Source organism: Syzygium oleosum, unplaced genomic scaffold, assembly GCF_021117445.2.
Source record: "Syzygium oleosum isolate NSW1041296 unplaced genomic scaffold, Sole_v2.1 Sole_v2.01, whole genome shotgun sequence".
Taxonomy (NCBI): domain Eukaryota; kingdom Viridiplantae; phylum Streptophyta; class Magnoliopsida; order Myrtales; family Myrtaceae; genus Syzygium; species Syzygium oleosum.
Window position 1 is genome coordinate 24,463,896 of NW_026607485.1, and position 13,390 is coordinate 24,477,285.

Sequence of the window (13,390 nt, forward strand, 5' to 3'; positions counted from 1 at the left end):
GATATAGCACTTGAGTTCACTTATCGGGTCCACCTCGAGCTTTAAGAAATTCCAACGCAAGCTCTGGAGGACGATCACAGGCAAAAGATTTCGGTGTTCTCCACCGATATATGTCTCTTCCGATCGTCGGCTGAGAGGTCTTTGATGCGCTCGGTTGAAATGCTTGTGGTGTCCTAATTCCTGTGGCTGTGTTAGTGCTAGGAGTGTCTTCCTTTCCTTTGGGGAGGCCACCTCGAATTTGAATATTCTCATATCCTTCGAAACTGCAATTTGGAAGATGAGTTCCTTTGCACTTGTTTTTTTTTTAATCTTTTTTGTTCGTGCGCCGAAATGTCGCCACAGCCGCGAGGCGATTGGTTGAGAGAGCTTCCCCAAGTCTTTCATGGTGTGATGCAAAGACAGGATCGATAAGCCTCAGTCAAACGATCATCACATGAAAACCTATGGTGATGAAGTCGTCCGAATGTATTTTCGGATTATTAGCCGCAAGGAGTTTGGGGATTGACATGATTTCGAGCCCTGTCGCGTGGGGCCAAACGGCGGGCGTGGGGAAAGGTCAGGAGCACTTATTTACCTGCCCTCTCTCCGCCGCCGGACGCCAGTCGAAATGTAAGGGACAAGCTGAAGGATATATTCGAGGTGGACTCCGCCGCCGGACGCCGCCGCCGGCCGCCACCCCCGGCCGCGGTCGCCCGCCGCGGCCGTTGGCCGCCGCCGCCGGACGCCAGTCGCCGCCGCCGCCGGACGCCGGACGCCGCCGCCGATCGCCGGCGAAAAATATTTTCCGAAACTTTTTCATATTGATCGCCGAACACCGGAAAATTTTGTTCCGGGAAAACATTTTCCAGGAAAATGACTTCCGGGAAAATATTTTCCAAAAGGAGAATATTTTCCGCCAAACGAACGGAGCCTTAAAGAAGTCGAACTGTCGACTTGTAAGTTTGAGCTGCAAATGCTACGGGTATGCATTGTTTGCATTTCTACCGTTCATTTTGTATTTTGTCTATTTAGCAATTAGCAGCGCGTGTTCTTCATTATCCTTCATATGGTAGATAAATGAAAAACTCATATGTACAGCTAGTTTTTCAATTTCCAATTTGAGCTTAATTTAGTGAAAGGTTATATGTCTATTTCAAAATGATGACGGGATTTACATTGTGATTCTTTTCTTGAATCTCTCTATTAGAGGGCTACATTCGTTATCATATCTATTGTGGTATCACTTAACATGAGTATTTCTATGTCTGTCTTGCTATGAAGCATATGATGTCGTGGCATGACAAACCTTTTGTAACATTACATTGGATGCAGGAACAGCATTTAGCTCTGATGAAGCGTTGGTTCAGAAATTCACGTCGCATTTCGAATGATCAGCTCGAGATCATTAATGTCAGCACAGAAAGGTTGTTTAATGAATCGAAAGAGATGCTGTTATCTTTATTGGCTCATATGAGATTTTATATGATGATGTATGCAATTACATTCTTCTCCATCATGACTGTTCATGCTGCCTTTATTCGCAAATTTGCCGAGTTGAGCTTCGAAGATTCACCAGATGACGATGACTTAGTTGAGCCCATTTCTCCTTTCTGAATACTGACTTTATGTTTCCCAAAATGCCTGATACTCTGGAACAGCTGTAATTGGGGTTACAAGGGTTCTGTACCGATGTTTTTCTTCTTGCTGTTTTGTTGCTAATACTATTTTGATGCAACTACTAATTGTCTAGGTTGTAATTAGGGGATGTTCTTGAACCCCGGCTTAGTATTGGTTATGACTGATTTGGCGAAGTTTTGCGGTTCTGAACATCGTGTGCTAATGGACATCATGCCCTGTTGGGATATGCCAGTTGAAGGAAAAAGCGATTTGATTTATGAACTTGTGGATAGCGTACGAGCATGAACAGAGTGACTTGTTCACTCATCAGACCACCGGAATAGCAGTAACAACAATGAACTGCCAAGTCCGCGAGTTGAGATTATCATCGGCAGCACTACGCATCGGTGCCTGCTGAGCAATATCAAGAAAGGTACCAGTACAAAGTGGATATGAAGAAAGAGTAAGAGCCCTTTTTGTCCCCACGTTTCAACAGTAGTGATACTGCAATTACAACAAAACCCGGTCTACCTCTGAACCAACAAATCTGGGTTTCAAGCTTTTGATCACCAAACTAACAAGGAAAAGTTTCCAAATTGCTGCATAAGAATATAACCTAGATTTTTTTACCATTATATTTGTTGCTCTCTCTCTCTCTCTCTTTGCAGGCACAGGCACTGCATTAAACAGTGAAGAAGCATCTCTGAGAGAAATCGCATTCAAGCTTGTAAAAACTACTTGCGACAAAGGATGACTCATAGATGACAAATCTGCATTCTCAAACGCTAATTTCACTATTGAAATGGCCAACCAAAACTTTCAACCCAAAATCCCTCATGAGCCAAATCAGTCGGTTACTAATATAGCAAACCCATTTAGCAAGAATCAGAAAGGGCTATCATCGTGGAATGCTAATGAGGGGCCTAGCACCAGCCCCATCCAGCCTCCTTGCCACAGCCTCGGCCCTCAGCTTCCCTTCCACCAAGAAGTCCTCCACCGTTTGCTCGCCGATGGCGTACCCCCTTGCCTCATTGTGACCGCCCCCGTAGTTGGCCCTGCCCCACTGATGGTGCACCCAAACACCCCACCCTTGATAGCCTCCCTCTTCACCGCCTCTATTCCTGGGATCAGCAGCGCCCGCCTCGGCTCCATGATCTTGTCTGATGATGACAGTACCCTTCCGAGCCCCCCCACATCCCCCTGCAGCACCGCAGCCACCAGCACCCCCGCCTGGCTGCTGTTCCACACGTGTTGTGACATCCCGATTTCAGTCGGGAGAGCCGCCCTCATCTTCTCTGTTGGATCCTCAAACTCAGGGCTCGCCAGCACGAACAAGAGCTCCTTTTTGGCTGGGAACTTCAGCTAAATGAATTCCTAGGATAAGCACGAACCCGCCCATGATCGCCAGTCTCACGCTGTCAGCGTGGTAGACGGAGACCTTCTCCTCTGATTTTAGCAAGGCGAGCACCAACTCTTCCGTGCTCAGCCTTTTGATTTTCTCGAATCGCATTATTAGGGTACATTACTTCTCAAAAGTCTGGGACCATTTCTATTCCCATGGACATTGACTCTCTTGGCCTTGGTGCTAAAGCTTGTATGTGAAGGAGGGCTGGAACTTTTCCTTCTCTCTAGTTTGCAAGAGGGTCAAGGTTTGCCAAGGAAAAGGTAAGTTGGAATCTTTTAATCTTTTAATTCAACTTAATCTTCGCTGTTCTTATTTCACGATATATTTAGATTATTTTAGATTATTTATGATATTACATATATCTATAATATTTTGAATATCTTGTGATATCTTAATATCTATAATATTCTAGATAACTTTGTGATTAATTGTAATTGAGTGTGTAATATTTTGTTACCATAAATAGTTGACCTGTAAAGCCTATCAATTTCGCCGGAGGATACCACGTTTTACCAATAAATGGGAGCCGTAAGAGAGAGAAAGATAATTGCCTGCAAGAGAAGAAGAGAAGGATGAAAACAAAGAAAAGTGGGACCTACAAAAGAAGAAAACCAAAAGAGGACACCAAGGGTGGGACTCACAATGGATGAAAATGGTCATAACACTTTACTAGGAGTGTTCTAGCCAAATTGCAGCTACGGTGGCACCTGTTATTTTGACCCTTGAACGTCATCGGGGTCTACAACCCGGAAACCTGTAACGCCACATGAAAGGAGGTTCCATGAGCAGTAGATCGAGCAGCTGAAAGGTGCAATTTTGACGATTAAGAATCCTCCGAAATCTACTGCTTCACTTGCAGATGTATGGCGGCCATTTGATAGCATTGCTACATTTTTAGCATATTGTCAGAGGAATTTCATGGAATAAGGCCAAGTGGTAACGTATTGTAACTTTTGTGAACTAGTATGAGCCTGTTATGCTCTCTTACTGGAAAGCTGCAACCCTCTAGCATCCTTTTCTTTTCCACCACAATTTCATAGAAGAAAATTTTCCTATTTGCTAGAGAATGCGAGTGAAAAGGAATTCCAGTCTCTTTCACCGCTATGTGTTGGGATTTTGGAACCAAAATCCCATAGAATTGAATGAGAAGTGTGTGGGTGAAAGTGTCCCACATAGGGTAGAAGAGAGATGGGAGATGGGTTCAAATAGTTGAGCCTCACAAATGGGTTTGGCCCCAAGGGGTACCCCACTTTTGTGGAAGAGAGAGGACCTACGTCAAGCTAGGTCGGTCCACCTCCCGCGCGCGCGCCGCCGCCGTCCGTCCGACCGGCTCGGTTCCGGGTCCACTCTCTATCGGTTTTTATTTTTTTCGAACAGACACGTTGTTTAGAATTTATTTATTTATTTATTTATTTTTGGACAAATAAACATGTATGTTCGTGAGGTTCGGTTCGCCCGAACAGAAAACCGAAGCCCTTCTCGCGACTGTTCATGAACCGAACCGGTTCAAGCGAACCTTCGCTACTATTCACGAAAACTCGCGACTCTTCATTTTTCGTCACTTGAATAAGACCGAACAGTTTAGTTCGGAATAGAAATATCACTTCGTGGCATTCATTTTTCCTAGACGCACTCTACGCATATTCGCTTCATCATTGTCATTTGGTGCGATTGTTCGCAAAATTGCGTTCGTTGGAGTCCTCCGAATACGTACCGCTCGGAGGAACGAGATCCGTTCTATCCCTGGGAGACGATTGTCCAATATCCTCGGTGCGATTGAGGGGCCAAATTCGTCTTAAGGACACGACGTTAATTCGTTGGGCTCGGATCAACATTCTGCTTATTTGGTTGTACTGCTTTCAGGTTAGTTTTTCCTAACGTTTGATTTTAATTTCTGATATACGAACTTAGCCGACTACAATCTTAAGACGAATTTTAACTTCGGTTCTGTTCGTATATTCTTATGCGTTGTTCATTGAGTTTTTCTATCAAATATCATATTGCCGTTTCTTTAATTCGAACTTTTGTATAGTTCGTATGTTCCTTGTCATAGTCGTATAGAATACGATTCTGTTTGCACATTTTGTTCGTTAACAAATTTTTCGAATACTGTTCATATTAGAAATTTTCAATTCTGTTCGTGAATATGGTATGTGTTTATAATTCAGAAATGGCTTCGGCTTCGACTTCGGTTAATCCTATTCCGAATCACGGAGAAAAGCCAGAAAAGTTCAATGGTACGGATTTCAAGAGATGGCAACAAAAGATGTTGTTCTATCTCGCGACCTTGAACTTGGCTAGATTCCTCAATGAGGATGGTCCTAAATTGGACGTTGGAGAGACAAATAAAGAAAAGCTTGCTGCTGTGGATGCATGGAATCATTCTGACTTCCTGTGTCGCAACTATGTCCTCAACGGTCTGGACAATACTCTCTATAACGTATATAGTCCGCTAAAAACGGCTAAAGAGTTATGGGATAGTCTGGACAAGAAATACAAAACCGAAGATGTCGGATTGAAGAAATTCATTGTCGGTAAATTTCTGGACTTCAAGATGGTTGATTCAAAGACCGTCTTAAGTCAGGTTCAAGAGCTTCAAGTGATTATGCATGATATTCATGCTGAAGGAATGACTCTAAGTGAGACATTTCAAGTGGCTGCATTCATTGAAAAAATTGCCACCATCCTGGAGAGATTTCAAGAATTATCTCAAACACAAGAGAAAGGAGTTGTCACTTGAAGACTTGATTGTTCGGTTGAGGATAGAGGAAGACAATAGAAATTCCGAAAAGAAAGTTGGCAGCAATTTGGCGGTCTCAAGGGTCAATGTTGTTGAAGAAGGATCAAAACCCAACAAGAAGAGAAAAATGACTAGCAAGTCTGGAGAGGGATTCACCCAAGGCCTGAAGAAGTTCGTTGGCAAGTGCTTCAACTGTGGCAAGTCTGGACATCGAGCCAAAGACTGTAGAGCCAAGAAAAGACAGAAAACTCAGGCTAATGTGGTGGAACAAATTTCCAATGGTGTTGATGATATCAATCTAACTGCTATGATATCCGAGTGTAACATGGTGGGAAACCCCAAGGAGTGGTGGATTGATACTGGAGCAACTCGTCATATTTGCGCCAATAAATCAATGTTCTCATCTTACATGCCTATGGAAGGTGATGAAAAACTCTACATGGGTAATTCATCGACCTCTAAGGTTGAAGGTGTTGGAAAGGTTGCTCTAAAGATGACATCTGGGAAAGTTGTGACACTAAATAATGTGCTACATGTGCCAGACATACGCAAGAATTTAGTGTCCGGATCTCTTCTTAGCAAGAATGGCTTCAAGTTGGTTTTTGTATCCGATAAGTTTGTACTCTCCAAGAATGAGATGTATGTAGGAAAGGGTTACCTCAGTGATGGTCTTTTCAAGTTAAATGTAATGACTGTTGTACCCAATGATGTTATGAATAAAGTTGTTTCTGCTTATGTGCTTGAGTCTCCTAATTTATGGCATGCTAGATTAGGACACGTTAACTATAAGTCGATAAAGAAATTAATGAACATGGGATTATTGCCAAAATTCGAATGTTCTAGTGAGAAATGCCAAGTGTGTGTTGAATCTAAATTTTCTAAGCCTCCTTTTCATTCTGTAGACAATAGAGTCTCAGAACCTTTAGATTTAATACACACAGATATATGCGATATGAAATCAATACCGTCAAGAGGTGGTAATAAGTATTTTATCACATTTATAGATGACTGCTCGAGGTATTGTTATGTTTATTTGCTTAGTAGCAAAGATGAGGCTGTGAATGCCTTTAGAATTTACAAATCCGAAGTTGAAACTCAGTTGAATAAGAAAGTTAAAATGATAAGAAGTGACAGAGGAGGTGAATATGAATTTCCTTTTGAGGAAATTTGTGCTGAGTTTGGTATCGTTCACCAAATGACTCCTCCTTATACGCCGCAATCTAATGGAGTGGCAGAAAGGAAAAACCGGTCTTTAAAGGAAACAATGAATGCATTGTTGAATAGTTCCAGTTTACCACAGAATTTGTGGGGGAAGCTGTTTTGACGGCGAATTTTATTTTAAATCGAGTGCCCCACAGAAAAACACAACAAACTCCCTATGAGAAATGGAAAGGCAGAATGCCTAACTTGAATTATCTCAAAGTGTGGGGGTGTTTGGCTAAGGTTGCGGTTCCTAAGCCTAAAAAGGTTAAGATAGGACCAAAGCGTTGATTGTGTTTTTATCGGATATGCTCGAATAGCAATGCATATCGTTTTCTTGTTCACAAGTCAGAGATCCCAGATATACATGTTAATACGATAATTGAATCAAGGGACGCTTCGTTCTTTGAAAATATATTTCCGTATAACATAGTATATGAGCCAATTGATAATAATAAGAGGTCTCGAGATACTATATCTAGAAATGATCCAATTGAGGATGAACCTAGACGTAGTAAAAGACAAAGGACTTCCACGTCTTTTGGACCTGATTTCTTCACGTATCTGTTAGAGAATGAGCCTCGGACATTCAAAGAAGCTGTGACTTCGCCAGAAGCCCCGTTCTGGAAAGAAGCTATCAATAGTGAAGTTGAATCCATCTTGTCAAACCATACATGGGAATTGGTTGACCTTCCTCCTGGTAATAAACCACTACAATGTAAGTGGATTTTCAAGAGGAAAATGAAAGTGGATGGTGCTATTGATAAATATAAGGCTAGGCTTGTAGTAAAAGGATACAAGCAACGAGAAGGTCTTGATTATTTTGATACTTATTCACCTGTTACTAGAATTACATCCATAAGGATGCTAATTGCCATAGCAGCGGTGTATAAGCTTGAAATCCATCAAATGGATGTTAAGACGGCCTTCTTAAACGGAGATTTGGAAGAAGAAATATATTTGGAACAACCCGAAGGGTTCATTGTTCCAAGTCAAGAGAAGAAAGTATGTCGGCTTATCAAGTCACTCTATGGATTGAAACAAGCACCGAAACAATGGCATGCTAAATTCGACCAAGTCATGTTGTCGAATGGTTTCAAGATCAATGAGTGTGATAAATGTGTATATGTTAAGAACACTCATAATGGTTTTGCCATTTTGTGCTTATATGTAGATGACATGCTTATAATGGGCAGCGATAGTGAGGTTGTTAAGGCGACCAAACGCATGCTCACAAGTAAATTTGATATGAAAGATATGGGGGTTGCAGATGTTATTTTAGGAGTTAAAATCCATAAAACATATGGAGGATTAACTCTATCACAATCCCATTATATTGAGACGATTCTTGGAAAGTGCAAGAATCTAGATATTGTACCGGTAAAGACTCCTATAGATGTTAATTTACATCTTTCGAAGAATACTGGTGAAAGTAAGGCTCAAAATGAGTATGCTAGTATACTAGGCAGTTTAATGTATGTCATGAATGGTACTAGGCCGGACATAGCTTGTGCGGTTAGCAAGCTAAGTCGATTTACAGTTAGTCCAAATGAAAATCATTGGAAAGCAATGAAACGTTTATTGGGCTACTTAAAGCATACTCAAGATTATGCTTTGCATTATACAGAATATCCAGCGGTACTTGAAGGATACTGTGATGCAAATTGGATAACCGGCACTAAAGACACAAAATCGACAAGTGGATATGTATTCACACTTGGGGGAGCGGCAGTGTCTTGGAAATCATCCAAACAAACTTGTATTGCTAGATCCACTATGGAATCAGAATTTATTGCTTTGGATAAAGCCGGTGAAGAAGCAGAGTGGCTTCGAAATTTCTTGGAAGATATTCCTAATTGGCCTAAACCAGTGCCCGCTGTATGTATACATTGTGACAGTCAAGCGGCAATAGGAAGAGCAAGGAATGTCATGTATAACGGTAAGTCTCGACACATACGTCGAAGACATGACACAGTAAGACAACTTCTCTCTAGTGGAATTATCACCATTGACTATGTGAAGTCAAAAGATAATATTGCGGATCCATTGACAAAAGGCCTAACTGGAGAGATGGTTGCAAAAACATCAAGGGGAATGGGTTTAAGGCCTATAAACAAGTCATCATAGCGGAAACCCTACCTAGTTGACTGGAGATCCCAAGATTTAGGTTCAAAGGGACAACTAAGTTATGAAGACGAGTGTAAATCTTGTTAAATTTTTACTCATTCCCGGATGAAGACAAGTACTAATATGTGAAGGTTAAGCAAAAGCTTTTAATGATTCTGAATTGAGTATGTGATATACTATATGTTCAGAAATCACCTATGTGAGTGTGAAGTGAGGGCCGCTTACGTGAGAATTGAAAAGGCCGAATTCTCTAAAACACTCATGAGACCAGGCGGTGTTCATGGCCAAAACGAACACAACGGTGAGAACCAATTTTGTTCGAGAAACTGGTTGTGTGATTTCTATTGTCTAGGCTTACACCAAAGGTCGACGGTTCAAAGACATCAAGTCTCGATTGACGAGTAAGTCCGATAGGTTTCACTAAGGAAAGTTCAAGGTCTCAGACTACTTATCCTGATGCAACGTTTTCTCATGGAATAATCGCACATTGCATCTCATGCATACACAAAGAGTCATGATATCTGAACTTCTCATTCATGTGGGGGATTGTTGGGATTTTGGAACCAAAATCCCATAGAATTGAATGAGAAGTGTGTGGGTGAAAGTGTCCCACATAGGGTAGAAGAGAGATGGGAGATGGGTTCAAATAGTTGAGCCTCACAAATGGGTTTGGGCCCCAAGGGGTACCCCACTTTTGTGGAAGAGAGAGGACCTACGTCAAGCTAGGTCGGTCCACCTCCCGCGCGCGCGCCGCCGCCGCCGTCCGTCCGGCCGGCTCGGTTCGGTTCCGGGTCCACTCTCTATCGGTTTTTATTTTTTTCGAACAGACACGTTGTTTAGAATTTATTTATTTATTTATTTATTTTTGGACAAATAAACATGTATGTTCGTGAGGTTCGGTTCGCCCGAACAGAAAACCGAAGCCCTTCTCGCGACTGTTCATGAACCGAACCGGTTCAAGCGAACCTTCGCTACTATTCACGAAAACTCGCGACTCTTCATTTTTCGTCACTTGAATAAGACCGAACAGTTTAGTTCGGAATAGAAATATCACTTCGTGGCATTCATTTTTCCTAGACGCACTCTACGCATATTCGCTTCATCATTGTCATTTGGTGCGATTGTTCTGCAAAATTGCGTTCGTTGGAGTCCTCCGAATACGTACCGCTTCGGAGGAACGAGATCCGTTCTATCCTGGGAGACGATTGTCCAATATCCTCGGGTACTGATTGAGGGGCCAAATTCGTCTTAAGGACACGACGTTAATTCGTTGGGCTCGGATCAACATTCTGCTTATTTGGTTGTACTGCTTTCAGGTTAGTTTTTTCCTAACGTTTGATTTTAATTTCTGATATACGAACTTAGCCGACTACACTATGTACTTGCACGTGCCCAAATTCTGGTGGCTAACAACGAAAGATCGATTGAAAACGTATCTTGCAAATTTGCAATCCTTCAAACTCACCAGAATTGTTGCTGTTAACCACGAGAACATGTATGAAAACAAAACTGCAGTTGAACTGTTGAGAATATCCTGCTGAAATGCAATTGTGGGGATGTTCACTCATGATATCACACATCAAATCACATAATCACATAGTTTAGGAGACAAGAATCTCTTAAGACTAAGAGTATTGAAGTATTAAGACCTTTAGTAAGTGAATTAACATAATCACATAATTTATATCTTAATTGTTGATGGATTTGATTGACTCAAACTTTGGGAATTTCCCAATTTTCAATTAGTATATTAAAATCTTCAATATTTTTTTCTTCTCTTACCACATGACCCTAATCTGCAGATTTTTGTGATGTTGAACTAGGAGACGATATTCACCTTAATAAATTCATTCTTAACAAATATGTTTGTTCACATCTTAATCTACCAACTGGTGCTGACCAACGTACTCACTACCTCCTTCGAGAATCACTGCCGGTGCCAGACCCCAACTGGACAAACCAAACCTCATCTAAGGGAGTGTCTAACACAAATGTTAAATTTGATTTATTAAATAGAAAAACATATCCCCTTGGCTCCAATACCATATATATGATCCTTGAGACAATCAGGAGACAAATATAATCTATTCTTTACTTCAATGCTTGTGAAGCCCAGTTCAGTTGGGACCAAACAAAGCACAACAATTCAGGCAAGCCCGTATCCAACATACTGAATACTGATATTTCAAAGGCATTTGAGCCAAAGCTAGCATTTCCTAAATCTCTTAATCCAATGCAAGTTCCACCTAGGATTGGTTTTGAGTATTCTTCGGAATGCTAATTCAAGGGTTACTGAACTTTTTCCCTACTGACTTTGCCCTTACTCAACTATCTAAATTCCGATTTGAACCATACAGCTTAAAAGTGCATATCTGACCGGCATCGCGTGACGTCACTAGCAAGCCCAAATGTGATCACCGACGAGTCAGATCTGGCACCGACGGCCCTCGCCTGAGGTTGCACAACCTCGGGCGAGGCCCAAGGTGTCGCAACCTCGGAGTCCCGCCAAATAAAATCACAACGTTCATCTTGCAAAATCATGAGTCTCTTCTCCTAGTATGCTATGCACCTGCCTCCGTGAGGATCTTGTGCATTAGATACCCGAGGTCAAAGAGCTCTATGCCTTGGATAAGTGCAAAACACAATGCTAAAAGTCAGTCTAGTTTGGGTATGGCCTAAGAAAGGCACCGTAGGGATAGAATACATGCATCGGTTCTTTCTTATTTTTGGCATAGCCCCTTTTGAGGTCATGCAACCTTTGGTAGTCCGCGACTTGGGTCGCAGTGGCTCGGTGCCGGAGCTGGGTGGCCTAATCCATAGTCCTCAGGTGAGTCGTTCAGTGTGTCTTTTTTTTTTTTTTACGTTTAATTTTTCATTTTAAAAATTACTTTTCTGATTGGATATGGAAGTTTCGTGAAAAGGGTTGCCAAAACGCTATTTTGCATTTCGTGAAAATCCTACGGTCTGAAGTCAATTGCATTTACACAAAAGACTTTTTTCAAATGCTCTCCCGGACGCATCCCGAATAGAAAGGCGAACACCCTTTTTTCTTTACATTTTTGTATTCCATTCCATTGTCAATCAGTCATAATCCTAATTTAACCGATATAGGGAATATTTCTTTGTTTCCTTTCTTCTTTTTTGTTAGGCAAAAAAGAGAATACTATATTCGTAATCGGACAAACGCAAAAGATAGACGACCATCTAGTCCAATCAATTAATAGTTACCCGAATAGAACCTATTTTGGGTGACTTAAAATGAGCACATAATTTTAAGCTTTTCCAATTTAAATGCCATTTCTTATATTCGAGAAAAAAGCCCACAAGAGATCATGATTAATTAAATGTCAAGGTTATCGCGCCGCGCTTTCGCACGCTAAGGAGGTACTTTCATTTGTCACAAATGAGGAAACTGTCCCCAAATGAGCTACTAAGGTCCGAAACTGATATTTCGCCCAAACATCTCACAAACATCCCATCGCTGGACAAATGAGGGTCTCTCTCAATCCGTGACGACGGGTTTTAGTTTTTTATCTTTCTATTTAGTCTAAATTTTAATTTGGAGTAGTCACTAGTCATTATTGGTAAGCTGACTAGGAACCTAATCAGGGTACGGGAGAAATATCTTGATTCTGCAAACCAGAGATTCTGAGTAAGGGGACTTGGTTACGTTAATGATTCCACATTGAAATCAGCAACGCCCTTTCGGTACCTAAAATAATACGATGTGTCTAATGTGTCACACGAGTTTTCGAGGTCTAATTGTCCAAATCCGTAAGGCTTTTCATTCAATGAATTATGTTTTCTTTTCGCTAAATCGAACATTCCATTGCATCAGAAAAGTACAATATTACCCAAAAGAGTTAGAGCCGACATCAACATGATAAATTAAAGAAGACTCCGCTAACACTAAGTTTTTTATTCTAGGCGGGAGATCATTAAAGAAGAAAGACGAAGCATTTCCCAAATGATAAAAAGCCCATTTTGCAAGCTCATGAGCAGCATCATTACTAGATTTGTTGATCCGCTTGAAACTCCATTCTGGGTTATTGCTGAGAAGTAAGCGAGTGTCCGAGACGCAAGGATGAATACACCAAGGACAAATGCCCTTTTGTTGAATAGCATCAATTAACACCTTACAATCACTTTCAAAAACCGCTTTGTGGATGCCGAGGGATTGAGCAGCTTTGCATGCGAGAAGAAGAGCTGCAGCTTCGACTTCCACTAGCGAGTTCCATCTTCCTCGTCTTGTCCACGCTTGAACAACTGAGCCTCTATACGATCGTGCAATAATACCTATGGCACATCTGTTATCTTTCCAC

The 13,390-nt window shown here is 41.5% G+C and overlaps 1 pseudogene; it reads right to left on the reverse strand.

Moving 5' to 3' along the window:
- Window positions 1–2,494: 2,494 nt before the first annotated feature.
- Window positions 2,495–3,946, reverse strand: LOC115676214 (homoserine kinase-like; annotated as a pseudogene).
- Window positions 3,947–13,390: the final 9,444 nt, after the last annotated feature.